General features: G+C 44.2%; 1 protein-coding gene across 2 annotated transcripts in view; it reads right to left on the bottom strand.

The window, feature by feature from the left end:
• SEMA6D (semaphorin 6D) overlaps window positions 1-27,473 on the bottom strand; it is a 438,832-nt gene that overhangs the window by 242,587 nt on the left and 168,772 nt on the right. For both annotated transcript variants that reach the window (XM_083411897.1, XM_083411900.1), the window contains exon 3: window positions 25,818-25,885. The gene's annotated coding sequence lies outside the window, so the exon portion shown is untranslated. The remainder of the gene's footprint in view (window positions 1-25,817; window positions 25,886-27,473) is intronic.

The raw sequence follows: 27,473 nt of genomic DNA, 5'->3' as shown, positions 1-27,473 counted from the left end.
CTGAGGGGTTTGTGTGTGTAAACGATATCATTGAATGATACATGGGAATAAAAAAATGTGATTCATTTGTATTAACACACACTCTACATCTATAATACTCTTTTACAGATTTTTCTTCTTCTTAGTGGAACTTATCTCCAAGTAAACATGCATAGGATCGGGGCAAAGCATGAGAAGAGAATGATTTGCAGCAATGCAAAACAAACAAACATAGCACACAAACAAACCTGGTCAGATCAGCATTGGGCTTTTGCTACCTATACGCACTTAAAACTCAAGAGCTACTAGATCATTCCCAAAAGTCATTAAGGGCAGCTTCCACAGAGTGCATTGACTAGCACTGAAATTAAAAACTGAGCAGAGAGGATTATTTTAAATGTGCCCTCCTTTGTTCCCTCCAGCCATCCAGATACTTTGCGAACAGAGAGCTAGATATTGAAGAAATTGATGCACGCCTCTGCAAGCCCACAGAATGGGGTGTGCTGTAAAAAGAGAGCACACAAAGAACTGTGTGTGATCATGTTATGCGTGCAGGCATCATGCACAAGACACACCTATCCTAGGAAGAGACAAACTCAGCCATTTTTAGCCTGTTTTCACCCATAATCCAATTCTGTTCCTTTTCCTGTGGTTTGTTTGTTCAATAAAAGCAAACCTCTCAAAAATATGCATTTAAAGTGTGTTTGCTCTCAAAAGCATGTACAGTGGACGCTTGGGTTGCAAACGTGATCCGTGCGGGATGCATGTTCACAACCCGCAGCGTTCACAACCTACAGCGGCGCATCTGCGCATGCGCAAAGTGCGATTTAGTGCTTCTGTCCATGCGCGATTGCTGAAACCCGGAAGCAACCCATTCCAGTACTTCCGGGTTTAGGCGGTCTGTAACCCGAAAAAACACAACCTGAAGCGTCTGTAACCCGAGGTATGACTGTACATCAATTTGTACTTTGATACACTTAAATTGCTGAGGATTGCACCAACACATTCAGAGAAAGAAGGCTGCCAATGGATAATTGTGTGTGTGTGTGTGTGTGTGTGTGTATTCCACCCTGAGACCTCATGGAGAAGGCTGGATAAGAACGTCATCATCATAGTTACTTCAGATCAGAATTTGCAATAATTAAATTGGTTGACCATCCATATTTTATGCTCGCTCTAAGTTTTCATTAAGAACTATGCCTCCATGAGAAAGATGGTAAGCAACATAGACCTACAAAATTGTACTATGTACATTTAGTTTTGTCCTCATAGAATCATAGAGTTGGAAGAGACCACAAGGGCCATCGAGTCCAACCCCCTGCCAAGCAGGAAACACCATCAGAGCACTCCTGACATATGGTTGTCAAGCCTCTGCTTAAAGACCTCCAAAGAAGGAGACTCCACCACACTCCTTGGCAGCAAATTCCACTGTCGAACAGCTCTTACTGTCAGGAAGTTCTTCCTAATGTTTAGGTGGAATCTTCTTTCTTGTAGTTTGGATCCATTGCTCCGTGTCCGCTTCTCTGGAGCAGCAGAAAACAACCTTTCTCCCTCCTCTATGTGACATCCTTTTATATATTTGAACATGGCTATCATATCACCCCTTAACCTCCTCTTCTCCAGGCTAAACATGCCCAGCTCCCTTAGCCGTTCCTCATAAGGCATCATTTCCAGGCCTTTGACCATTTTGGTTGCCCTCCTCTGGACACATTCCAGTTTGTCAGTGTCCTTCTTGAACTGTGGTGCCCAGAACTGGACACAGTACTCCAGGGGAGGTCTGACCAGAGCAGAATACAGTGGCACTATTACTTCCCTTGATCTAGACGCTATACTCCTATTGATGCAGCCCAGAATTGCATTGGCTTTTTTAGCTGCCGCGTCACACTGTTGGCTCATGTCAAGTTTGTGGTCAACCAAGACTCCTAGATCCTTTTCACATGTACTGCTCTCAAGCCAGGTGTCACCCATCTTGTATTTGTGCCTCTCATTTTTTTTGCCCAAGTGCAATACTTTACATTTCTCCCTGTTAAAATTCATCTTGTTTGTTTTGGCCCAGTTCTCTAATCTGTCAAGGTCGTTTTGAAGTGTGATCCTGTCCTCTGGGGTGTTAGCCACCCCTCCCAGTTTGGTGTCATCTGCAAATTTGATCAGGATGCCCTTGAGTCCATCATCCAAGTCCTAAGTGTCTATGTACTTATTCACTGAGGTGTGTTACAATAGCCATATGCTTTGGAGCAGACTAGCAAGAAGAAGGTGCTACAGTACATCTGTACAGAGCAAATCCATCGCTGAGATATTAGCCTTTGGTTCATGGTGGCTGTCATTCAACACATTCAACACATTTACATGGTGTGTTCTTAGGTGTGCAAATTGTGAAGGAGGGATGCTTCTCTCATGATTTCTATTTTCATATAAATTGCTCCCAAAACAATAGGGGAAATTAACTGAACAATTCCGTTTTAAGCATCCCAGAACTATAAAGGCTGCCCTTGCAGAAAAATTGCTGCAGTTATCCCTCTGAAATTTGGCAGGATTCATCTCCTCAAAAGCAGCTATTATGCTTGTAAATTTCATCTTTTGCTGCTAAAACAGAGTTGCAGATGCTTCTTTTTTGTGGGGTGGTAAACTTTGAAGGTGGCCAGTAAACTCCCTTATGTCTGAAATTTGGGACACTTTATTCACTTCGGATAGGATAGCTATGCCTGAAAATTTCATGTACTTTTGTCAAAAGGAAAGAAGTTACAGTGGTACCTCAGGTTACATACGCTTCAGGTTCCAGACGCTTCAGGTTACAGACTCCGCTAACCCAGAAATAGTGCTTCAGGTTAAGAACTTTGCTTCAGGATGAGAACAGAAATTGTGCTCCGGCAGCACGGCGTGGGCAGGAGGCCCCATTAGCTAAAGTGGTCCTTCAGGTTAAGAACAGTTTCAGGTTAAGAACGGACCTCCGGAACAAATTAAGTACTTAACCTGCAGGAGACACAAAGCTTTCGTTTGTGTTTCCCCTGAATTGTGATACAGACAATTGGGCAAACTGTGCAACCTCCCAGGTGCTTCAGACTGAATCTTGCTCTTTTTCAGAGTGCTGGAGTGGGATTTGAGCTAAATCTCGTTGGTGCATAGTTCCATTACTCAGCCCGATTCCCCTGACCACAGTCCAAGTCATTGTTTTACAAAACAAAGTAGTAATAGACACACAGGCACAAGAGGGCAAACTCACCCATGGTGTTTTTAAGAGTACCATTCCTTGCAGGTCTGAAAACCAACAACACAGTTTCTCAAACATAAAGTGCTGTCTTCAGGGTCTATATAGGCAGCAGCTCAGCTATAGCCAGCCACTACAATTAAGTTGCAGAACTGAAGCGTTTTTCTTGCTGAATCAAGTTCCATAAATTGATCCTAATCCTTTAAACCTCTCCCTCCTGAAAAAACAGAACTGCTCATTTGTTATTGAACCAGCCTCCCCCCTGCCCTCCACTCGTTTGACAAAATCATATTAAAAGAAATTGATTTCTGCAGCTCATACTCCTACTGAATGAGGCAGCATTGTATCTCATTTGCTCGCTGGAATTTTGCTAAGCAAAATGAATTTATGTATTATGTATCTATATCTATTGAATTACATATAGTCATGCATATTACATATATTTTGAAATAGTATTTGTGTGTGTGTGTGCATGCATCCACGTACGGGTTATATTTTGTGTGTGTGTGTACAGCCTACAATTTGTCTGTGTTCCTGGCTTTAAAATAATCTAATTTTTCTAGGCAACCCTTACTGTGCTTGAGATTCCCCTAGGACGTAAACAAAATAAGCAAACATATTCTTTCAGGACTATTCTCGTGGTGCAGCCAAGGGAAGCAATATGCTATATTACATTTTTAGCACCTCTTTTTCCGACTCTTGTGCATCTTTGCCAGCTGTACGGATGTCAAATGCAATTGCTCATTTTTTATTTTTCTTATTTTAAAGGGCAATTAAGATATTATATATATATATATATATATATATATATATATATATATATCACTGGTCTATTGCCAACACACACAATATGTAAACCATAGGAAGAAGATTTGAGGATCTACTGCTCCTGCTAAAAACAACATCAATGATCGAACAACTGTTTTGCCTCCCTTAACATCGAAATGCCACTGTAAACAGAAAGTTGGTGGACTTAGCCGTTAGGATCAGTAGTTCCCAAACCTTTTGTGGCTATGCTCCCTTGGTTCCACAAATTTAATTCCAGAGTTCCCTACCCTACCCTACAAAAATCATTCAGAATACCTGATTGCATGACCCACTGAGGAAGATAATAATGCAATAGAATTCAACAGACGGACAATTAATTGCACATGTATTAAAACCCCAATCAAAACTATTTAGTTTAATTAATTCAACAAAATCAATGAACTTAATCCAGTGAGACCAGCTTTTCAAAGTCTGATAGTCATTTATACCTCCAGTGCCCCCCTATTGGCTTACCTCTGAGTACCCCCAGGGGTAGCAGCCCTGGAACCCACTGGGTTAGAAGTTTCTCCAGAGTAGGACTGGGGGGGGGGGATTCCTGCATCATTTAGAACCCTACATGATTTTGGTTCTAAACCACACTGGGTGTCCCTACAGGTAAGCACGGTTTCACATTTCAAAACCTTCAGCCGCCATGGGTTGGAAGGAATTTAGCATTTTTTTCTCCCATTCTCTGTTCAAGTGTGGATTTTACATCCAAGCAGAATGTCCAGAAGGGGTTTTAAACTTTAACAACTGAGATAAGAATACACTGATTAAAATAAAATAAAAATTTATAGGGCAGGGAAAATAAAAAGTTTTGCCTGGTACCAAAGGAGGGGGAAAGACATTGGGTGGTGTCCAGCTAACTCGTTCTGTCAGCCCAATGATTTCTCTTTCTGCAGTGGAACTTTCTCCCTCTCTTCCCCCTCTTGGGCCACCTAAATCCATTCTAGGGTTTTTCCCAAGCCTTCAGAGCCGATGTGGGGATGGTGAGGGGTGAGGAATTGGGGCAAGTTGCATTGTGCAAGTGGAAACCCACGAGCTGACATAACAGGTTGGTTGGATACTGCCCATTAAGATAAGCCCCAGGTCAGACTCTTTTGGAAGAGCGTTTCACAAATGCAATTGGTTTTATGTTTTGTAAACAAGTTAGAAAGTTTGAAGTGGTCAGTAAGCAGCATATAAATTATATATGTAATTAAAACAGGGGGCCATCACTGAATAGGCCATGTGAAAAGGCTACCTACAGTTGTTTAAAAGGCATGGGGGGCCCCCTGCTCCGGACAAAAATGTATTTGCTGCCACAATGATAGTAAAGAAGGCTCCAGGTGAACCAGTCTTAGATATCTCTCTGTGTGTGCGCTGTTATTCAATGCACTACAAAACATGTACATTACTACTGAACCATGCAGCCTCTTGTCCACCTCTGTCCTGCTAATCCACATGACCTACCATAGCTCAGCCTCTGTGCGTGTAACTGAAATAATCACACGTTCTTACCCTGTTTCCTCCTTCCTTCTATTTCCTTTCCTTATTTCTCCGTTGTCTCTTCTGTCTGATTTCTGAGATCGGAAGACTCTCAGGACAAGGGTCATGGATTCACAGAATCACAGAACTGAAGAGTTGGAAGGGACCACAAGGGTCATCGAGTTCAACTCCCTGCAAAGCAGGAATCTTTTGCCCAACATGGGGCTTGAACCCACAACCCTGAGATTTAAGAGTCCCATGCTCTACCAACTGCGCTATCCCAGGCTACTACATCTATAAAAGGTAAAGGGTAAAGGGACCCCTGACCATTAGGTCCAGTCGTGACCGACTCTGGGGTTGCGGCGCTCATCTCGCTTTATTGGCCGAGGGAGCCGGTGTACAGCTTCCGGGTCATGTGGCCAGCATGACTAAGCCACTTCTGGTGAACCAGAGCAGCACACGGAAACGCCGTTTACCTTCCCGCTGGAGCGGTACCTATTTATCTACTTGCACGTTGACGTGCTTTCAAACTGCTAGGTTGGCAGGAGCAGGGACCAAGCAACAGGAGCAAATGCCAAGGCTGATTCCAAGAACTCGCACCTTCCCTGGCTTCTCAAGCTCTAAGCCACCATGTGAATTCCTTACCTAACATCGTTCTCTCCCAGGGCATTGTGGGAAACATAAATGGCTCTCCTTTGGTCCCAGTGCCAGGCAAGCTCACCGATGCAGGAAGAGTCCATTCAAATCTAGAGCTGTCCTACAAAGTTTGATTTCTGACAAGACAGAAGTACTGTTCTTGGGGGACAGGGGGCAGGCGGGTGTGGAGGATTCCCTGGTCCTGAATGGGGTAACTGTGCCCCTGAAGGACCAGGTGCGCAGCCTGGAAGTCATTTTGGACTCACAGCTGTCCGTGCAGGCGCAGGTTAATTCTGTGTCCAGGGCAGCTGTCTACCAACTCCACCTGGTACGCAGACTAAGACCCTACCTGCCCACGGACTGTCTTGCCAGAGTGGTGCATGCTCTAGTTATCTCCCGCTTGGACTACTGCAATGCGCTCTATGTGGGGCTACCTTTGAAGGTGACCCGGAAACTGCAATTAATCCAGAATGCGGCAGCTAGACTGGTGACTGGGAGTAGCCGCCGGGACCACCTAACACCGGTTCTGAGAGATCTGCATTGGCTCCCAGTACGTTTCTGAGCACAGCCGAGCAGCCCTGTTTAGGGAAGTTTTTAATATTTAATGCTGTACTGTTTTTAACACTTGATTGGGAGCCACCCAGAGTGGCTAGGGAAACTCAGCCACATGGGCGGGGGATAAATAATAAATTATTATTATTAAAGCAGAGCTCATCTGAGCAACTTGGGCTGGGCAGGTGTGATACAGGTGTGATACATTCTCTGCTGAAGGGTGGCAATGAGTTAACTAATCAACATAACTTTTTCTTCCTTCTCTCTCTCTCTCTTTAACTCTGCAGAATAATCAGTTTGGAAAGTTAAGTCCTGCAAGGTGAAAGAGAGAAATCGTGCCATCCTATTTTTCGCCTTCTTCTTCTGAGGCATCCCTATTTTCTCTTCACAAATATTAATTTGAAACTGTGAAAAAATAATGCTAGGTGGCAGAACCCAAGGAGGAAATTATCTGTCGCTCCTATTCAGAGCTATACATTTCATGCCAAATTGAAACCCTAGGTTCATTTGAGCTGTTTTTGACGCTTCTCTGTGACAGAAATGAAAAGAACCGGCCTCGCTCGAGGGTGGGTCTGTGACACTTAAGCGTGTCTCACAGCTACTGCGCTCGTCCCAGATGTTCACATTGTCACAGCTGCTACCCATAGTGAGGTGGGGGGGGGGAGGAACCACACACTTCTAGGCAAATAACACAAAAGACATCTCACTTTCCTCCGTGCTCAGATGGGATTGCTTGTGACTCTCATTGAGAAGTGTTAGCAGACTTGTGTTATCTTACATTTCTCCTACAATCGGATCCTTATACAGTGGTACCTTGGGTTGAGTACTTTATTCGTTCTGGAGGTCCGTACTTAACCTGAAACTGTTCTTAACCTGAAGCACCACTTTAGCTAATGGGGCCTCCTGCTGCCGCCGCACTGCCAGAGCACGATTTCTGTTCTCATCCTGAAGCAAAGTTCTTAACCTGAAGCACTATTTCTGGGTTAGCGGAGTCTGTAACCTGAAGTGTATGTAACCTGAAGCATATGTAACCTGAGGTACCACTGTATTATAGAATTGCTGGCTTCCCACCCATTTCTGGGGCCAATTCAAAGTGCTGGTATTTACCATTGGCAAACTCAGGCCCAGGGGCCAACTGTGCCTCCGCCCCACCTCTGTCTCTGGCCCCTTGGACTCTCTCAGATGCTCCAAACGTTCCTATTTTCCTGGGACAATCGCACATTTACAAAAGCAGTCCCGGTTTTTTATTTGATCCCGGAATATCCCACTTTTCCTTAGGCCAGCCAATAAGGATGGCCTGGAAGCTCAGCCAGTGCAGAATATGGTTGCCAGGTTGGGGAGTGGGTAATTCTGTGTTAGTTTGCATTTCTTGGTGCAGAAAGCATTGGTGTGATGTGTAGAGATCTTTCCTATTCTAATTAATTCAAGAGGGTTCTGGAAGCTTCTTTGTGGGAAAGAAACAAGCAGAAGGTTCATGACGTGTGGATTATTCCTTCAGAGCAGCTGGGTTAAACTGGTTCTATTATCTCTTCTGTCAAGTCATGTTGACGATAATAATAAGGCCAGAAGGAGCCTAGGTTTCACTTTCTCTTTACCTCTCATTTCCTTCTGGTGTGGTGTTCTGTATACAGTGGTACCTCGGGTTACGAACTTAATTCGTTCCGGAGGTCTGTTCTTAACCCAAAACTGTTCTTCACCTGAGGCGCACTTTCGCTAATGGGGCCTTTTGTTTTAAAAGTTTTGTTGTTGTTTTTTAAATCTACTATTTTGGTTGTTTGCCACTATTGGCTCCATTGGGAAGACATTATTATTATTATTATTATTATTAATATTATTATTATTATCATTATTATTATCATTATTATTCCCATTTGCCTGAGAAATGCTCAATTGAATTCAATGAGATTTCCTTCTACGCAGACACGTATGGGACTGCCTTGTAAAAGTAAACATTTCCGTCAAGTGGAAACAATATAAAGTACCTTTTTCAAATGAGATGGTCTTGCTTATGAGTTAAGTTCAACAAACACCTTCTTGAAGAACACAGAAACAAACTCAGTTCCACTAAAATAAATGAGAGCTGGCCTTTGGGGAGCTTTCAACCTGCTGCGTGAAGGATGCTATTCCTGGATCCCAATCTCTCTCCCTCCCTCTCTTCTAATGCAATTGCTTACTTCAGCACAGGTGTGCCTTCAAAGGCATTGATGGTTACTTTAGTTGCAACACAGGAAGCAGAGTTGGTGGTTGTCTAGTGTATCAAACATCTGTGTGGAGCCTCTCCATCCCCACCTGCTTTCCTGGGGTGTATCCAAAGTGCTTTGAAATGGATCAGGAATCACATTATCTCAGATATAGTTGCCAGGTAATTTCGCCACTTTCCCAAATTATCCTCAGTTGTAGTGTAACTTTCAGCATTCCAGCTCTGTGGGACACCTCGTTCCCTTCAACATCTGACAGAAGAAAATAGGCCCATTTACTTGGCTTTAAGTAAAGTAGTGATGATGGATGAGTGTTCCTCGGCTCATATTGCAATTAATGTCACCTGCCCCGTGCAAAGCTTTCTTCCATATATTGGGAGATGGGGGAAGCAGAGGTCTTTCTGAAAAAGTGCTGAAGAGGGAAAGGCTATAGCCAAGTAAATTCTACTCAAAGTAGACCCATTGCATTTAATGGATCCAGACTGGAAAAACGAGAAACACTAAGGCTGGGTAGACACTATACCTTTAAAGTACAACAGGAGCACATTCTTTTCCTAAAAAAAATCCTGAGCATGGAAGTTCACAGAGTTACAATAACCAGCAACTCTTAAACAAGCTACAGTACCCAGAATTCTTTGAGCAGGGAAATAATAAGAATAAGAATAAGAATAAGAATAAGAATAAGAATAAGAATTTATTAGTTATACCCCACCCATCTGGCTGAGCTTTCCCAGCCATTTACCTTCCCTCCACAGCAATACCTATTTATCTACTTGCACTGGTATGCTTTCCAACTGCTAAGTTGGCAGGGACTGAACAACAGGAGCTCACCCCGTTGTGGGGATTCGAACTGCCGACCACAGCGCCACCTACTGACCCACAGAGATGGTATGGGGGGTATGTACCTTGTCCTCAGAGGCTCCTGTTTACCTGGAAGCCTTGTGGCAGGACTCAGCCATCCCCAAGACCTATGCAAAAGCATCTGACCCCTGAGATCCCAGCTGCACTTTGAAGGAAGCCGCGATTCCATTTCGCGCACACAGAGATCAGGTTTGTGTTTAAGCTTCTAAATGCCGCCATAATATATATCTCACCCACTTTATCTTAATCATGGTATTTTGTGGAACAAAGGGGGAAAATGAATAAGTGGCACCATTTTCCCCATGCATCTTGAATTATCCCTTGTCAAAGGAAGTCTGCTTTCCCAGCCAGAGCTAATTTAAATCAATCTGTCATTAGACATGATAAATAATACTTACTGGGGGTGGGGTGGGGACTACAATGGTGGCTTAGAGAATTCTGCTTTTATTTCTTAAAAGTTCTCAAACAAGTACTCTGATGTAATTGCTGAAAGCCAACTTCAAACGGCTCCATTTTAATGCAGCTGCTGGCAAAATGTATAGCTCTCACCATCTTAATTATCTGCTCCTCCCGCCCCGCTCCAATCTGTACTACAAGGCTTATATATGAATAGAGATAGCATTGTGAGGCAGATTTTGCGCCTTAACTATAATAACTTAGAAGCAGGGCAATCATTACAGAATAGGTTGAAGTCTGCTCAGCGGTGGGTTTAAGTCAAGTAGAAGTGCAGGTGTTTCTGTTTTCCAAGTTTGGCGATTAACTTTGCTTAAAACCCAAGCCCTCCGTGTGTGCTGATGGGGAGGGTTACCTCTGGGGGCACAAATTACTTAATAGCAACACTTGGCATGTTCACTTCAGGCAAGAATCAAACACAACTGGGGTGGAGGATAACCGAGCACTGTTGAGAAGTTGCCTTTCTTGCTCACGGTAATATTTCACATTCATCTTTGTGCCGTGATGATTTCACGCCACTGAAGAATTAAGCTCCCATCACTTAGAGATAGGTAAGTCTGTTGATTTCAGATGCCTCTCAATTTATCCAGTTCTCCACATTTCCACACCAGTATGCCATTTTTGGGATGTGGGTGGCACTGTGGGTTAAACCACAGAGCCTAGGGCTTGCCGATCAGAAGGTTGGCGGTTCAAATCCCCGTGACGGGGTGAGCTCCCGTTGCTCGGTCCCTGCTCCTGCCAACCTAGCAGTTCGAAAACACCTCAAAGTGCAAGTAGACAAATAGGTACCGCTCCGGCGGGAAGGTAAACGACATTTCCATGTGCTGCTCTGGTTCGCCAGAAGCGGCTTAGTCATGCTGGCCACATGACCCAGAAGCTGTACGCCGGCTCCCTCGGCCTGTAAAGCGAGATGAGCGCCGCAACCCCAGAGTCCGCCACGACTGGACCTAATGGTCAGGGGTCCCTTTACCTTTACCTTTATGCCATTTTTAAAGTCCTCTTGAACATCCACCAGTGTTTTAGTGCAAATTTCGCCTTGTATACGTATTTGCTTTGTAATCTTGCCTAATATACATATTTTTGCAAAGAGATTTCGCCTAATAAAATGCTCCTTTACATGTTATTTTCCCCGATTGATGCATTTTTATCTACACTTTACTCCAGCACAAGCATTTTTTTGTGACATGTTACTTATCTAGAGAACTGCGCTGCACGATTGTGAGAAGTATGGTTTTCTAAGGATGTCTGCGTTTGGTTCCAGTCTTGTTTCAGGAAGTTCATATTAAGTGGGTTCACCTTTAAATGAGAACTGAATCAAATTTCTTCCCCTCCCCATCTCTACTATTAAGGTTACAGTTGTAATCCCCTTGGCGCTATGCAGACTCCATTCAAGTCAATGACACAGACGCTGGTGATTTCATACACTTTGGGATATTAGACACCCCTAGGGATGGAAAATGTGGCCTTCATTTTGTAAGGAAAACCATCCAAATTATCATCTCCTAGACTAATGCGTGGATTGGAATGCAACAAGCCTTTGGGTTTCATACTGTTCTGGATAGGTAAAGGTAAAGGGACCCCTGACGGTTAGGTCCAGTCGTGGCCGACTCTGGGGTTGCAGCGCTCCTCTCACTTTATTGACTGAGGGAGCTGGCATAGAGCTTCCAGGTCATGTGGCCAGCATGACTAAACCACTTCTGGCAAACCAGAGTAGCGCATGGAAGCACCGTTTACCTTCCCGCTGGAAGGTAAATTTATCTACTTGCACTTTGACGTGCTTTCGAACTGCTAGGTTGGCAGAAGCAGGGACCGAGCAATGGGAGCTCACCCCGTCGCAGGGATTCGAACTGCCGACCTTCTGATTGGCAAGTCCTAGGCTCAGTGGTTTAACCCACAGCGCCACCCGCGTCCCTACTGTTCTGGATACTGTGGTATAAATTTCAGCCCCAAAAGTCTAACAGAATGTGTGAAGAACTGCACCATACATCGAAAGCTCTTTTATACCACTTGGACAGGTGTGGCTTCTCCAAGAGACTACAACTCCCATCATCCCTAGCTAACAGGACCAGTGGTCAGGGATGATGGGAGTTGTAGTCCCAAAACATCTGGAGGGCCAAGTTTGGGGATGCCTGCTGTAAGGGGTCTCCCAACACCTCCAAGCACCTTTAACAAACCACAGTTCCCAGGATTCTTTGAGGCAAGTCATGACTGTTTAAAGTGGCATGTGATGGGGCCATTAATGCAAAAACAGAACTGACTTATGATTCACGTCAAATTGACACTGGCTGGAAATGGACTGATCCATGCATCCCTGCATAAAACTTAATTTCCCCCCCCCAGCAGTGCCAAAAAACCCTCAACCCATTTTTTGAGTGACACTTTGGGAGCTCTTCAAACACCCACAACAAAAAACACTTATCTATTTCAGTTTCTCTTCCTGATTTGATGCAACCCTGTCTGTCTACATAGGGTCATGATATCATTACATCATTACATTCACTTTGTGATCCTTAATTGGGTGGAATAAGCCACATGACTGATTCAGGGAAAATCAACCCTGAGTGCTCACTGGAAGGACAGATCGTGAAGCTGAGGCTCCAATATTTTGGCCACCTCATGAGAAGAGAAGACTCCCTGGAAAAGACCCTGATGTTGGGAAAGATGGAGGGCACAAGGAGAAGGGGACGATGGAGGACGGGATGGTTGGACAGTGTTCTCGAAGCTACCAGCATGAGTTTGACCAAACTGCGGGAGGCAGTGGAAGACAGGAGTGCCTGGCGTGCTCTGGTCCATGGGGTCACGAAGAGTTGGACACGACTAAATGACTAAACAACAACAAACCCATATTTAAAAAGGGGGGGGGGGAGGAGAGTGCTACAGATGTATCAGGTTGGGGAAGCAATGGCACTGAATTGGACTGACAGGGAGGTGCACAGTTGGCTGGGTTTTTTAACCTTAGAATAGGAAGTAAAGGAAATTGTAATTGAAAGTGACATACAATTTCCCCTACTTTTCAGGTTTAAAAACCCAGCCAACAAAGTTCTGGTTGGCTCCCAACATATTTTTTGTTAATGGATTAGAATTCTTGGTACTTTCACTTAGAACTACCATAGAACGATCTGGCATTTTCATAATCTTAAAGCAGAATGCTAAATTTGGAACCCACTCTTTAAAAATGGCAGAAAGCAACTTTGCCATGTCTGCTAATTAGCAGTATTGCACTTTCTGTTATCTCCAGCCCAGTCAAATATGTTATTTTATTCTTCTGTGCAGCCCAGAACTTCATTTTAGACAGAGATCAGGACACTGTGCCCTTTTGCGTGACCTGATTCTAATCATACACAATGAATTAATAATAAAAAAGAGATTTATATTACCCAAGGAAACCCAATTTTCCCCAGAACATGACCACAGCCTAATTATACCACTCTTCCTCATTTCTCTCTGGTCATCTTGAAAAAAGCCTTTTTCTTCAAACCTGCCCCCCCCCACCATCCCACCACTTTAGTCCTCCTACTATTAAAAGATTTTCGTTTCGAGATATGAATGATATTTTAAAGCAAGGTAAGGCTATCATTTTTAAAGTTAGGATTAAATGTGTGGACACCGAAGTGTTTCTGAGAGTTTGACATGCATCTGTGATGGGGGGGGGGCAGAATATAAGAAGAGGGAAGGAACAAAAAATTTTCAGTTGGAACGAGGACAATGAGCTCATAGGTATCAGCAATGCAGGCAGTTGTCTGGAGTGTAGGGGTGAGGGACAAAATCAGGTCAGCTTGCATTTAAAGACAAGCATATGTAGTTTTCCCTTCCCGAAACAAAAATGCACCCATCCTTTCTATTATTATTATTATTTATTATTATTATTACTATTATTATTACAGTGGTACCTCGGGTTACATATGCTTCAGGTTACAGACTCCGGTAACCCAGAAATAGTACCTCGGGTTAAGAACTTTGCTTCAGGAAGAGAACAGAAATCGTGCTCCGGCGGCGCAGCAGAAGCAGGAGGCCCCATTAGCTAAAGTGGTGCTTCAGGTTACGAACAGTTTCAGGTTAAGAACGGACCTCCGGAACGAATTAAGTACTTAACCCGAGGTACCACTGTATTATACCACCCTATACCTGGAGGTCTCAGGGCAGTTCACAGAAAAGATCACAATATATAAAAACAATAACCCAATACCACCACCCCTAAAAAGAGCCACATTTAAAAAGGGTATAGGATGTCAATCAGGTCAACCAAAGGCCTGGTTAAAAAGGAACATTTTTGCCTGGCACTTAAAAGTGTGTAATGAAGGCGCCAGGCGAACTTCCCCAGGGAGAGCATTTCACAGAGGGGGAGCCGCTACAGAGAAGGCCCTGTTCTCGTGCTGCCACCCTCCAGACATCTCGAGGAGGAGGCCCATGAAGATGGGCCTCAGAAGGTGATCTCAGGGTCTGGGTAGGTTCATATGGAAAGAGGCGGTCCTTGTGATCCTGAGCCGTTTAAGGCTTTATAGGTCAAAACCAGCATTTTGAATTGGGTCTGGAAACTAATTGGTAGCCAGTGCAGTCGGACCAGGATCGGTGTAATATGCTCAAACTCAGAAGGGCTCATCTTAGGCATTTAAGTGAATGTGCTTAAAGGAGGAGAGGCAAGGTTGTGCACCTCCCTGATCTTATGAACATTCAGAGGAATACGTGAACCGGCCCTTCGTGCATAGAAAATGGCATGCGTGGGTTGTCTCCATAATTGCAGATCCTGCTCTCTTTAAAATTTCGGGTTGCAAAACAGTTTGCACTTGCCCAGGGCCTACTCACAGTCTACTGAACGTGCAGAATTCTGGGACACGGCCAACAGCTGCAATCTATCTCCCCTCCCCAGATCACTCACGGTACATTGGTTGTCTGAAAGGGGATAATGGTCTCTTTGGCGCACACCAACACAGTTCTGTTCTGCTGTGCAAAAGACAAGTTCAGACTCCAGCTGCCATCAGCGGGGTTAAAATGGGATCATATAGGTTTAATGGGCTTTTCGAGATAGGCCAGAGGTACGGCTAATGCAGCTCAATATTATCTCTGCAAATATTAATTTAGCCCTGCTCTTTAAGGCACGGGAAAATCATGTACACATTCTGCACCCATCAATCTGATCCCACTATCGGGAAACTCTCCCTCCCCCAAAGACTCCCTCCTCAACAAAAATAATTTCTATGGAAAAATAAATACGCCCAAGTTTGCTCTGTTTATGTGTTTAGTGAATTCATTGCTTTTTTCCCTGCTCCAGTTTTATCAGCGTAAATAATCCATACAGTTTGCCTGGCTCAATTGCTTGACTGCATGCTGAGTTTCCAAATAGCAAAAACCTTTCTCCCACTTGAAGGAAATCTAAGAGTCAATCATTCAGGGATTCAGGCAGCAATCCTATACCCACTCACCTGGGAGTGAACCCTAATAAACTCAATGGGATTTACTTTGTGCTGTGGATCTGCTCAGTCGGTAGAGCACGAGACTCTTAATCTCAGGGTGTTGGGTTCGAGCCCTGCGTTGTGCAAAAGATTCCTGTATTGCAGGGACTTGACTAGATGACCAACTCTCACAGGAGACTATGGTACTATGATGACCTTCTGGCCCATGGACCTAATTAGGTCCAGCAGTGGGGTCCTGTTTGGACCTGAGGCAATTTCCCTGACACCACACCCATCTGCAACATCAGCTGTAGGTCAGGCAAGAACATGGCTGCAAAGTAACAGGGGCCTAAAGTGCACCTCCAATTATTCCTCAGCAAGCAAATGCTTGCTGACAGCGCTGATTGGCTGCGCTAGGGAGCTCCCCATTGGTTACAGCGTGGAGATTGTTATGTACTGAAGTTCTCACCCTGGGCCAGCAGGGGGATACTGTAGATAGTTTTTACTCAGGTCCACATATGCAAATAAGGGATTGAAAGTGATGTTCAGTGATTGGATAGTTACAGAAAATGGTTACTGTTGCGTTCCAGTGGAGCTCTATATAAGCAGGCTGGCTGAACCCTTCAGTTCAGTTCTGTTCTGGCCTGTGAATAAACAAGAGCTGTTTGAAGAATCGCTGTGTTGTCTGATATGTTCACCCACAACTTAACAGAGATTGAACCACTTTGAAGTTTCCGCCTTATGTCACAATGGCGCTAGGTGGTTGGCAGGTGGGTATCCTTATCCACCTGTCAAAGTTGGCCCCATATTCAGTGTTTTCAGAGAGCGAACAGAATGTGGACCCTACATTCTTCTTCCTGGAAGAGGCCGATTCATACAGATGTTGAGACTAGCCTGTTCTGCTTGCTTTAAAATGCCCATGGAGAAAGCAGAGTCCATCTGAGTAGCAACTGGAACACGCAGAGAGGAATGGACAGGGAAACCTCAGACCTGTTGTTACCTGTTGCGCTTCCCCAGGAGAAGTTGCTCCCAGTCACACTCTGCTCTCTTGTTGATCATACTGCTTTAAATGTGTAGCACAGAAGGGCCCAAGGATTCCCCATAAATGTTTCACATAATGCTTCTGCAGAACCTCAGCTTTTACAGTATGTAAAAAAGAAACTTTGCTATTATCTAACAAATACAAATTCAAACAATTCTTCTTAGCAGAATCCTGCCTGCCGTGTCAACATTTTCCATTTTTGTGTGTTGTCGTAGCGTAACTTGCTTCTTACGCAGCTGTTCAACAATTTCCACTCACTCCCTGGCTCTGTAAAACTGCATTAACAAAAAGTTGAAGTATTCATTTAAGGGGAGAGCAAGCTTTCCCCCAATTAAGCTGTGTTCTGATTATTTTTCTTCCTTAAATTCTTGCCACGAGGTAGCATATCAATTGCTTTGCTGATTATATTGTACCACAAAATGGAATTTAATAACATATTTCTGTTCTTTCCTTCCAAAACCAGATCTGGTTCAACTGCAAAATAATTCTCTTTGGAAGTATCCAAGTGCTAAGGATCTGTTTGCAGTAAATTTAATATCACTGTATAATTTGTATTAACTGGATGGAAGAGGTAATGGCATAATCATTTTTAGAGTGTTTAAATAGCACTGGATATTGATTCTAGTTGGGCCAAACTTCTAAGCTTTAATGGCAAAGCACATAAGCGCATGAAGTCATACCTATGAAACCTGGTTCAATTATTATTGTACTATATTTACTTAAAATACTTATATCTATACACTACCTCTTTTCCTAAGAATGAATCTCTAAAACGGCTGGCGGTAAGAGAAAATTGAGACATATACAAAACAGGATTTTTAAAAAATAAAATAAAATAAATGCTGTGGTGACTTATGAAGGCACTGGGCATTGATGGGGTCTGGTGGGTAAGGGGTGAGTGGAGTCAGTCTGGGTGGGGAGACATTTTGCCCAGGTCCTTCTCAAACCTTGTGGTGCCTCTGATAGCAATATCCCATGGAGCTGCTTTGAGCTCTATGGTGGAAAGAGGGAGGGTATAAATTAAAAACACTGGACAGGGGAGACCCAGGTTCAAATCTGCACTCAGACATGATGCTCAGTATGTGGCCTTAGCTAGCCTATTTGCGTGTTCAGACCCAGAAACCTCCCCCCTAAATAAATTCACACTTGACTCAAATTTTAGGTTTGGTTTTTGGCAGAATTTAGGCCACAACTTTATTGATTACAGAAAGTGACTGGTTGCATAGGCTCTGGTTCGACTAGCTCCCTGCCATGCAGGTAGCGCTGACCCAGGGTTCCAGCAAAGGTCAGCCAAGGGTGAACACCTGGATAGGCAAAAAGCCTGGCATGGGCCAACTCTGCCACCCGAATGTCCCCCTGGACTCAGGCACAGGCACAACCCCCTCTCAGAGGTTGACCAAACCATCGAGTCCCTGGATTCCTTTAATGGAATACCCTTCACATAGGGATGGCGAGAGCGTTCTCCCATCCCTATCACCTGAACCAGAGCCTATCCGCAACCTTACAAGTTGTGACGATTTGCTACGCGGCAGACGGAACCCAAATGGCAACGGCCAATCAGCCAAGTGGGGAAAATTCCTGCCATGCCCCTGTCCCAACGACAGACGACACACGACGGCATAGCAAGGTCAAGCGCACAGCCCTAAATATAGGGAGAGGTGGGCGGGTGTTCCGAAAGAGGAAGCTCTGGGTCACGTGCATGGGCATAAATAGGTCCCTTGAACCGTTTGGACTGCGCCCCATTGGCCAGATTGTACCCAGCTTCAAGAGACCTACCAATCGGGTGTTGTGGCTTACCAATTGAACCCACCCACAACACAGGGTGTCAGTTGCCCAGGTCTCACTGCAATACGTGCCCTCTTTAAGGGAGGACCCAGTTTCACAAGATTGTTGTGAAGATATGGCAGCGGAAGGGCAGAGGAACAACTGTGCATGCCACCTTGAAAGGGTTATAAATATGAATAACCAATAGTGATTTATCACTGATATTATTTTGTAAATATTACTTTATACTTCCTTACAAGTCAGAGTTCAGCCTTAAACCTCAGTGTCGAAGACTGCACTGATCAATCAGTCGAATCTACATTTTATGCCCCAGGACTTCACTGGGAGCCTTAATCACAACAGGCTGATGTTATATTTGGGGTACATTATTCATTGCATCATTTGCAGATTAAACACTTGGTATCAGCTCCACTCTCAAGAAGAGAAGGCATAAAGCTGACGTATTACACAAAGCAATAATCCTCTATTGAGACATCGTACAATAGCGCTGGTAACATTAGTAGGCAATATTTATTATAAACAAAAGACGCTATTGAGGTTTTCAGCTCATTAGAAGGAGGTCTGGGCAGATGACTGCATTATGGGAAATCTAAAGGGTTATGAAAGGAAAGATTTGTTTATCCACAAATGCATCCTCGTAGATAAATTTGGAAGATCATTAGGCATTTTTTAAAAAGGAGCTGAGATATATATTTGTATTCTTTATTGGTGATGCTGGATTTTTAGCAGGGGAACAGGCAATAAACACTGAAAAACAAGAAATAGTTTTTAGCTTGATGACACTGTGTAAACCACCGATTTCCAAACTGTTTCTGAGGTTTCCTGAGCAGCTTTAAAGGCAGTAGAGGAGAATCTGGGGCGCACCAGATGTTGTTGGGCTCCATCTCTCATTCGCCCCAGTCTGCCAAGGATGATGGGAGCAAGGACAGGAGAATCTGTCAAGTCTAGTCTTTATTTCCCCCATCTTAAATTCAGGTCTAATATGCATTTTGCTTGAAATGCACATTTTTTGCAAAGCAATATTTGCTAGTATGATGCAATTTTTTGTACGTTATTTCCATTATATATGCATTTCTATGCACTCTTTAAGGGACGCGGGTGGCGCTGTGGGTTAAACCACAGAGCCTAGGATTTGCTGATCAGAAGGTTGGCGGTTCAAATCCCTGTGACAGGGTGAGCTCCTGTTGCTTGCTCCCTGCTCCTGCCCACCTAGCAGTTTGAAAGCACGTCAAAGTGCAAGTAGATAAATAGGTACCGCTCCGGCAGGGAGGCAAACAGCTTTTCTGTGTGCTGCTCTGGTTCGCCAGAAGCGGCTTAGTCATGCTGGCCACATGACCCGGAAGCTGTACGCCGGCTCCTTCATCCAGTAAAGCGAGATGAGCGCTGGAACCCCAGAGTCGGCCACGACTGGACCTAATGGTCAGGGGTCCCTTTACCTTTACCTTTATGGACTCTTTACCCCAGTATATGCATTTTGACTAGAGAACTGCATTGCAAAATTTGGGGACATGAGGATGACTGTTTTAGTTTGGCTGTTGTTTTGGAAAGTGTGAATTAGGTAGGTTTGCCTTTAATTGCAAACTGAACCGAATTTCTCCTCCATCTCTAAGTAGTCAAGAAACAACAGTTAGAGGGCCGCAGACTGACCACTCCATTCACAAGTCTCCCTGTTTGTGATCTATGAATGGGGCCAAGAAATGGCGTATTTCCTGTGATGGACTGCTGCAGAGGAACGTTGACTATGTTGACTATGGGGTTCACCCAAGTGGCCCTATAGGGGCTAGCTAACATGGTGTATGAATTGGCTGCCCACCCTCAAAAAGACTTCAGAAGTGCTAAGCAAATCTATTATTTCTGCCTTTCAAGTCACGCTAGGCAAATTCATTTCCCAGGAGGTGGAGTAGACTGGGTTTTTCTCCATCTTCCTTTCAACACTGACTGCACTGGAAGACACGTAATGAACTAATTATATAAATCAAGATTTTGGGGGCAGCCTACTTATTTTGTGTCTGGTTTACAGATACAGGAAATCTGGTGATGGAATGGCTTTGCTGCTTCAAATACAGCTGGGGCTATGGGATGCACTTTGAACTCTATGAAAAAAACTCTCCCTAAAAGATAAAAGTAGTCCAACAAGGAATGAGCCCAATATGCCTTTAAAAAACAAACAAACAAACACGTTAACATTGTGAAATGTCCAAAATGGGGACAAAACGACAGGACGAGTATGACAGCCTCAGGATTCTGACCACCTCATTCTGCCACAGGTGGAGACTAGGCGTGCATTCAGACATGGGGACTGTAGCATTAGTTTTCCTGTTTATAATGCCAGTGCTTCTTTCCCAGATCCCAACGTTCCCTTTTCACTATATTTATGTGTTGTGCTGTGTTAACTGTGGCTCATTGATCAATATATCACCATGTTACGCTAAAGTTCAAATGGTGGGAGGAAACTGCATACAACCCCCGATTTTGTCGTATGGAAATTACAATGCAAAACCTCTATGATTTTCCAGGTTTAACGTGTTTGCAAATGGAATTTTTTTTTTATGGAAGCGAACAATACGGAAATGAGCACTAAACTTCCTTTACATTCTGTTGGGTTTCCAGAAGCAGTATTTACATTGTGTGAAAGATGACACAAAATGTGGAAATTGCCAGGCAAGGAAACATCAGGAAAACAGAATGAAGTGTTGCCTCAATGCAGTCTACGCCTTGACCCTCAAGAGCAGGAATGTACCATATCAGCAAGTACTAGCTCCAACATAGGTTTTACCGATCGGATAGGACAAGGTTTCGCATTTCAAAGGGACACAATAGCCTTCTTTAGTCATTCAGCTTCCATGGAATGAGTGGGAGAGCAGGGTTGAGCCCAGTGGCCATCCCCATTCCGTCAGTCTCCATGTGTATGCAAACGTGTGTTGGTGTGCATGCTGAACAGTCTTTGACCCGGGTGAAATAAAGCCTAGTTTTGTTCCTGCAGGGGGGCCAGATAGAAAGGCTTAGAGGGCCACATTTGACCCCTGGACCTGATGTTCTCCAACCTTGGTATTGCTACAGTTGAGAAGAACCACCTCTTATTGGGAAGGCTGGTCATCTAAACTCATCACAAGTGCACCTAAATTCTAGTTTTGAACCAACTGTTAACTTCCAGAAAGCTCTAAAACCACTCATTAATTTCACACAACAAAACCCAGCAGTGAAGCAGCAGACCCAACACACCATATTCTAAAAGAATCCAGGATCCACCCTCCTCCAACTCCCATTAATGACAGAATAACCCACTGCTGATTTGGCTTGGGACTGGAGCTCCAGTTGTTAACTTTTGCAAGTGGGCAAATATTAGAAAAGTTAAGATAAGAAAGTAGGGCTTGGAAGCCTATTTTCTTCTCATTTCTGCATTGCATGTGGCATAAAAATAGATTCCTTTTGTTTCCATAATGGATTTTACAAAGCAATCGCAGTGGGCTGGCAGCTCTGCAATCTGACAAAACAAATATTTCTTTTCACGGAAAAGTACATATGAGTTCCCACCACCCCCATCACCCAAAAAATCTCGTGAAGCTTTTCAGAACCCAGCACACGTCCTTTCCTTTTCGCAACTCATTTTCCCCTCTTTTTGTGACAACCGAGGCAATAATTCACAGCTCACTGGGTCTCCTAAATAACCCCCTTTATATTTACATGGTAGGCACCCCCCATTACCCAGCAGGGATCAGCTGTACTGGCAGCCAGTCATTACACATTCTTAAGATGCTGGAAGTTTAACATACCCCTTTCCTAGTTAGCATCTTTCTTTTCTTTTCATTCATTCTTTCTAATAATAATAATAAATTCCCCTCACGTGGTTACTATCTTCAAACCAAACAACAACATAACTGTGCCATTTTGCAATTTTCAAGTGCTTCCTTCTCTGGGCCTCATCCAGACTCCCACATTAAAGCTCAGATGTGTTTCATCATGCCAAAGACGGCTACTTCCCTTCCCTCCCCCTCCCTCTATAGGAGATTAAATGAGGCACTTGAGTTTCTTTGCGAAACTTTTCTAAGTGTCGACTTGCTCAGCCTTACGCACTGCAGTTAATTTAATCCAGAGGCATTCAGGAGTCTGGGAAAGAACAACACTTTCACCCGTCGCTAAATAACGAGAGCTTTCTTGAGAGGCCAAAAATGAACTTGAAAAGGAAAGGGGGGGGGGGATATCTATCTGTATATACAGTACATGAAAGATACATTGTTTGGTTCCAGAAAAGAGTTCTTTAAAAACCAATTTAGCAGTTGGTATGGAGGATTAACTACTAAGATTCCTGGGTTCAGACAGATTTCTTATCAACCCTAATTTTGTCCTGGATATTGAAAAGGACCTTAATTTAAACTGTATCTTGGTGTCTCCATATGTCTGCCAGTGTCAACTACCTGCCTCTGTATCTCCTACATCTGGTATTAGGCACATCAGGTGCCTAAAGCCACGTAATCCTCAGATCTTGGGGTGCAGCTCCACCTACTGAACCTGCCCCCATGCCAGTGTCCATAAAAAGCCGCAGGGAGAAAGCATATTCTTTACTCCTCCCCCCACATCCTCCAATCAACTAAGTGACTCCTTTGAACCCATCTGTCTGTAAGTTTGGAAGTTTTGTACCTCAGCACTCCTTTCTCAGGCCTGCTATATCCATACCAATGAAACACAAGGGGGTGTAGAGTGAATTTTACTTGAATACACCCTTAAAAAACCAACAACCTGTAATTGCTGTTGGGGGGAGAACAAATGCAGCTATCATTCTGTAATTTGCTTCAATACCTCAAGAAGGACAACCATGCCTGAAAATTTCATCCAATTCTGCCAGAAAATTAAAAATGTTAAAGACACCCAGCTGAAGAGGTCCTAGATGGATTTTCCTGTAATATGATAAGCTTAATCTACTATGGAGAGGCTACCATGCCTGCAAATTTCATCCATTTCTGTCCAAAGGGAAAAAAGAGACGTATTTTATTAGTAAACAGGTGGGAACTGGAGCTTTGTTTTTCTTGAAGCGGAATTGACCCTGAGTCAAATTGAGCAGAATACAAAGTACCTGGGGAAGAGGCGAGCCGCTTCCCAAAGTGCAAATTCTAGGTCTGAAATGCATCTTGAGGTTGGTGTACAGTCACTCTCATTGAACAGTCCTCTGAGATACTAATTGCCTGAGTTACTAGTCATCCATGAAGCATATGCCGAGCACATTCAAAATGGTTCAGAATTATCTCCCTAAGTCATAAATCTTTCATAGGTACAATTATGAGGGAACAGTGGTAGAAAAAGCGCATTCAACAGTTGAAGTCAGGTTGGTTTACTGAAATAAAATTGCAAAATTAAATTTAGATGAACTTAATTAAAAGGGGAGAATTAATTTAATATGGACATTCATCACATGCCCATTGAAGCCCTTTCTTGTGTCAAGAAAATATATTGAAGCGTGAATTCAAAAGCCACATAAATGCTGAAGTGAAGTGTGAAGGGATGGACAAATAATGTAGTCTTGCTACGAGCGCATGATGTGGGTGCCACTACCTCCAGTCACGTTTGTGAAGAAATAATGCCTTTTTAAGAGACTGTTGACTCAATGTGTAGTGGCTGGTGCCCATTGAGGGTGCTGTGGCAGAAGGCAGGGACACCAAACAGTAGGTGAAGCCAGAGCCATTGAGAGGTAGAACCAACTCATTCTAGTTTTGTCCCCATCCTCCTCCCTGCTGAATTCTGCAAAGGCAACACCGAGACTAAGGAAAAGGAAGCTGACAACCCCCCAGGACTGATGGCAAGTAAGAAGGCAGGCAGGTGGGGGCTGGCAGATTGCAGAGTGAGGCCTTTGAGACAAGCCTCCATTGATCTCAATGGATGTGTTGCTAGGGAACATGGTGAAAGGCTAATTTTAAAAGTTAAAATGGTACAGTCCTTCCAAAATGGTACCATGCCAGTTTTCACTTGAAAACTTTTCATTGTTTGGAATGCCCATCCCGTGTTAATATCTGCCGACTCAGAGAGAAGGGGTCCCCCCCCCACCTTTCTGTGAGTTGCTAAGGTTTAACCTGGGTAGGAGAGGCCAGCATGGAGGGACGGTGCAGCAGATCAGCAGCCGAAATGGGGCAGAACAGCAGTGGCATCAGGACTGCACAGATGCAGCAGGGGAAGCAATGGATTGGCTCAGCTGGTGCCCCTGTACGGTCCTGACCTCACTGCTTCCCTACTGCCTGACTCTTACACCATCCTGGTAAGTGGGAGTAATGCCAGAGTCAGAAGGGCAGCTCTGTAGCATCAAACCATGACACTAGCTGCTCCTGAACATGGGTCATGATTCTCATAAGAAGGTGAACAATCCACTCCATTCCCCCCCCCGTTTATTCCAGCAGAGGTGTGTGTCTGTGTGTGAAGGGGAGGGGGTTGTTGCCTCTTAAACAACTGGAAATGAGGTAGTTTCCCCCCTTAAATCTACTTAAGGTGACCACTTTCACACTTAGGGTGGACACATCGAAAAAAGGCATCACCAAAACAAAAAGGCAGTGCAGAATATGTTTTTGATTAGCATCCACATTGCACATGCCAATTTACAGGTATATATGCAGGCACAGAACTACTGCTATAATTTAAATAGAAACAAAAGGCCCCTCGCCCTAGAGGGGAAGACTGGGACCAGGCGAGCTGCTCAACCTGCTGACCTGGTGCTAACCAGCAGTTAAGACAACTTCAAGGCCCCTCCAGAAATCCCATCTTGGAGTTCCTTATCTCCAAACCAGAGAGCCCTTCAAACAGAGGACTCATGCAAACAGAGAATGCTCTCTGCACAGCAGGACATGTGGCCACCTTGGAACTACTGCAACTCATCCAGAAACCTGGCAGCAGATCCTGATCTAGCGTATTTTTCACTCCATAAGACGCACCAGACCATAAGACGCACCTAGTTTTTGGAGGAGGAAAACAAGAAAAAAATATTATGAATCTCAGAAGCCAGAACAGCAAGAAGGATTGCTGCGCAGTGAAAGCAGCGATCCCTCTTGCTGTTCTGGCTTCTGGGATAGCTGCGCAGCCTGCATTCACTCCATAAGACGCACACACATTTCCCCTTACTTTTTAGGAGGGAAAAAGTGAGTCTTATAGAGCAAAAAATACGGTATCTTCTTGCCTCCAACTCAAGGTATATCCTGATAGATTTGGACATATTTTCTAAGTAAGGAAATGGGCAATTGAACTTCAATATTTTTACACTGTAAACCAACCTGTGATCTTTGGATGAGTGGTGGTATATAAATTGAATAAATAATAAGAATATTGGTGGCCCAGACCTTAAAGAATTAGCAACAGATCAGCGCTGCTATGAAGGCATGCCATCTCCATCTGTCAAGGGGAAAAGTCGAATTTTCCATGTGTCTTTATTCCCCCACAAGCACCAGGCATATGTCTCTAGCTCTTACCACTGATTCTTAAGCGGTTGGCGTTGATGCTCCCATACGGGCTGACCTCGGCTCAGATGCAGGCAAACCTGTTGAAGAGAGAGGAGAGAAGGATATTGATGAAATAGATGCTTGTTTTCAAACTTCAGGCACACATGGGAAGTGTGGCTTGTCAATGGCTGGAAGGATGTTTAATGATGAAACCAGGGCGTCTTGCTGGCTCAGTCGCCCCCGAACTTGCACTGCAGAGCCACCCGCAGCAGAAGAGCCCACCATGGCACTCCGAAGAGCCCGCCATGGCGCTCCATGGCGCTCCGACCAACGGGCGGGATCTTCCCCGGACTCAACTCTCGGGCCCCGGACTCTCAGCCTGGCGCCCCTAAGAGCTCGGCGCCCGGGTGCCCCGGACCCCTAGTGCCTATGGGTAAGATGGCCCTGGATGAAACCACTAAAAGAGGGAAATGAACACCCACAACAAGCACACGGCAGCTACAGAACCTGGCTACTGATTTCCCAGAGAGTATTTTGTTTAGAGGCATTGTGCCCTGATGCATGCAGTCGCCACCACTCAACCAGGAAGGAATAACAGAGCATGGCATGGTTAGTTTTAATAAAGAGCATTAAAAGATACATACAAAAAAATTAAAGGTCAGCACAGAGAGGGACAATAAAGTACCAATTATTTCATTAAAATCCCCAAGATGCCTCCAAGTTCAGAGAAATTTCATTCCTCTCAGTTCTCCTTCGGGAATCTTTCTTCAAATATCAGAAAACAAGGATAAAGATCTGGCATTTTGCATCTTTAAAAATAAAAACAAGGAGCATGCACTAAGGATGTTTTGAGATAAATAATTATGATCGTATTATGTGGGGCTACACACAGGCTGAGGGATGTTGCTGCTCATCCAACCAAGGTCATACCCGCACCACTTTTAAAGCCCTCTTACACCATTTTAATAGTCCTGGTTCCCTCCCGAGAGAACCTTGGGAATGGCACTTGGTTAAGGGTGTTGAGAGCTGTTAGGAAAGCCCTCACAGAGCTCCAGTTTCCAGCACCCTTAATGAACCAAATTCCCAGCATTCTTTGGGGGAAGAGCATTCTGTGGATGTGAGCTGGGTTCTCTGGGTATTTCACATAAACAATAAAGCACAATTCACAATAAAAGCGAACATGAAATAAACCACAAAAGCAAAAACCCCAGCAACTTGCCCACCCTCCCCAGCTAAAATCAGCACAAATCCCTGCAGCTATAAGGGTAAAGCCAGCATGAAGCTGAGCAAGGGGACAACAGTGCAAAAAACCCAACACAACCAGTGGATTCTAATAAAAAGAGCAGTGGTTCTCTTTACCTGCTGCCTAAACAGGGTGCCAACACTCAAAAGGCCTTCTCCTTAGGTGCAGTCCACTTCACTTTATTAGGTGGGGGAACCTTAGACGGGCCTCCAAAGAAGATATCAAGATTCAGGCATGTTTGTATGGGGCAAAGTGAGCCTTCATGAAAGACAATTATCCTTCAACATTCTCTGAATTTTGCCAGGCCATTATCCAACCAAACAACACATACAAAAATGCATATATTGAGGGGAAATGGGCACAAATATGCATAAATTAGTGAAAGTAGCCTCATCCGCACTATAAATCGAAAGCTATTGCACAACATTGTGGGAGGCAGTGGA

This window comes from Podarcis tiliguerta, assembly GCF_965153285.1.
Source record: "Podarcis tiliguerta genome assembly, chromosome: 14".
Taxonomy (NCBI): Eukaryota; Metazoa; Chordata; class Lepidosauria; order Squamata; family Lacertidae; genus Podarcis; species Podarcis tiliguerta.
The sequence above is the reverse complement of the archived record's forward strand: the minus strand, read 5'-3'. Positions and strand labels throughout refer to the sequence as shown.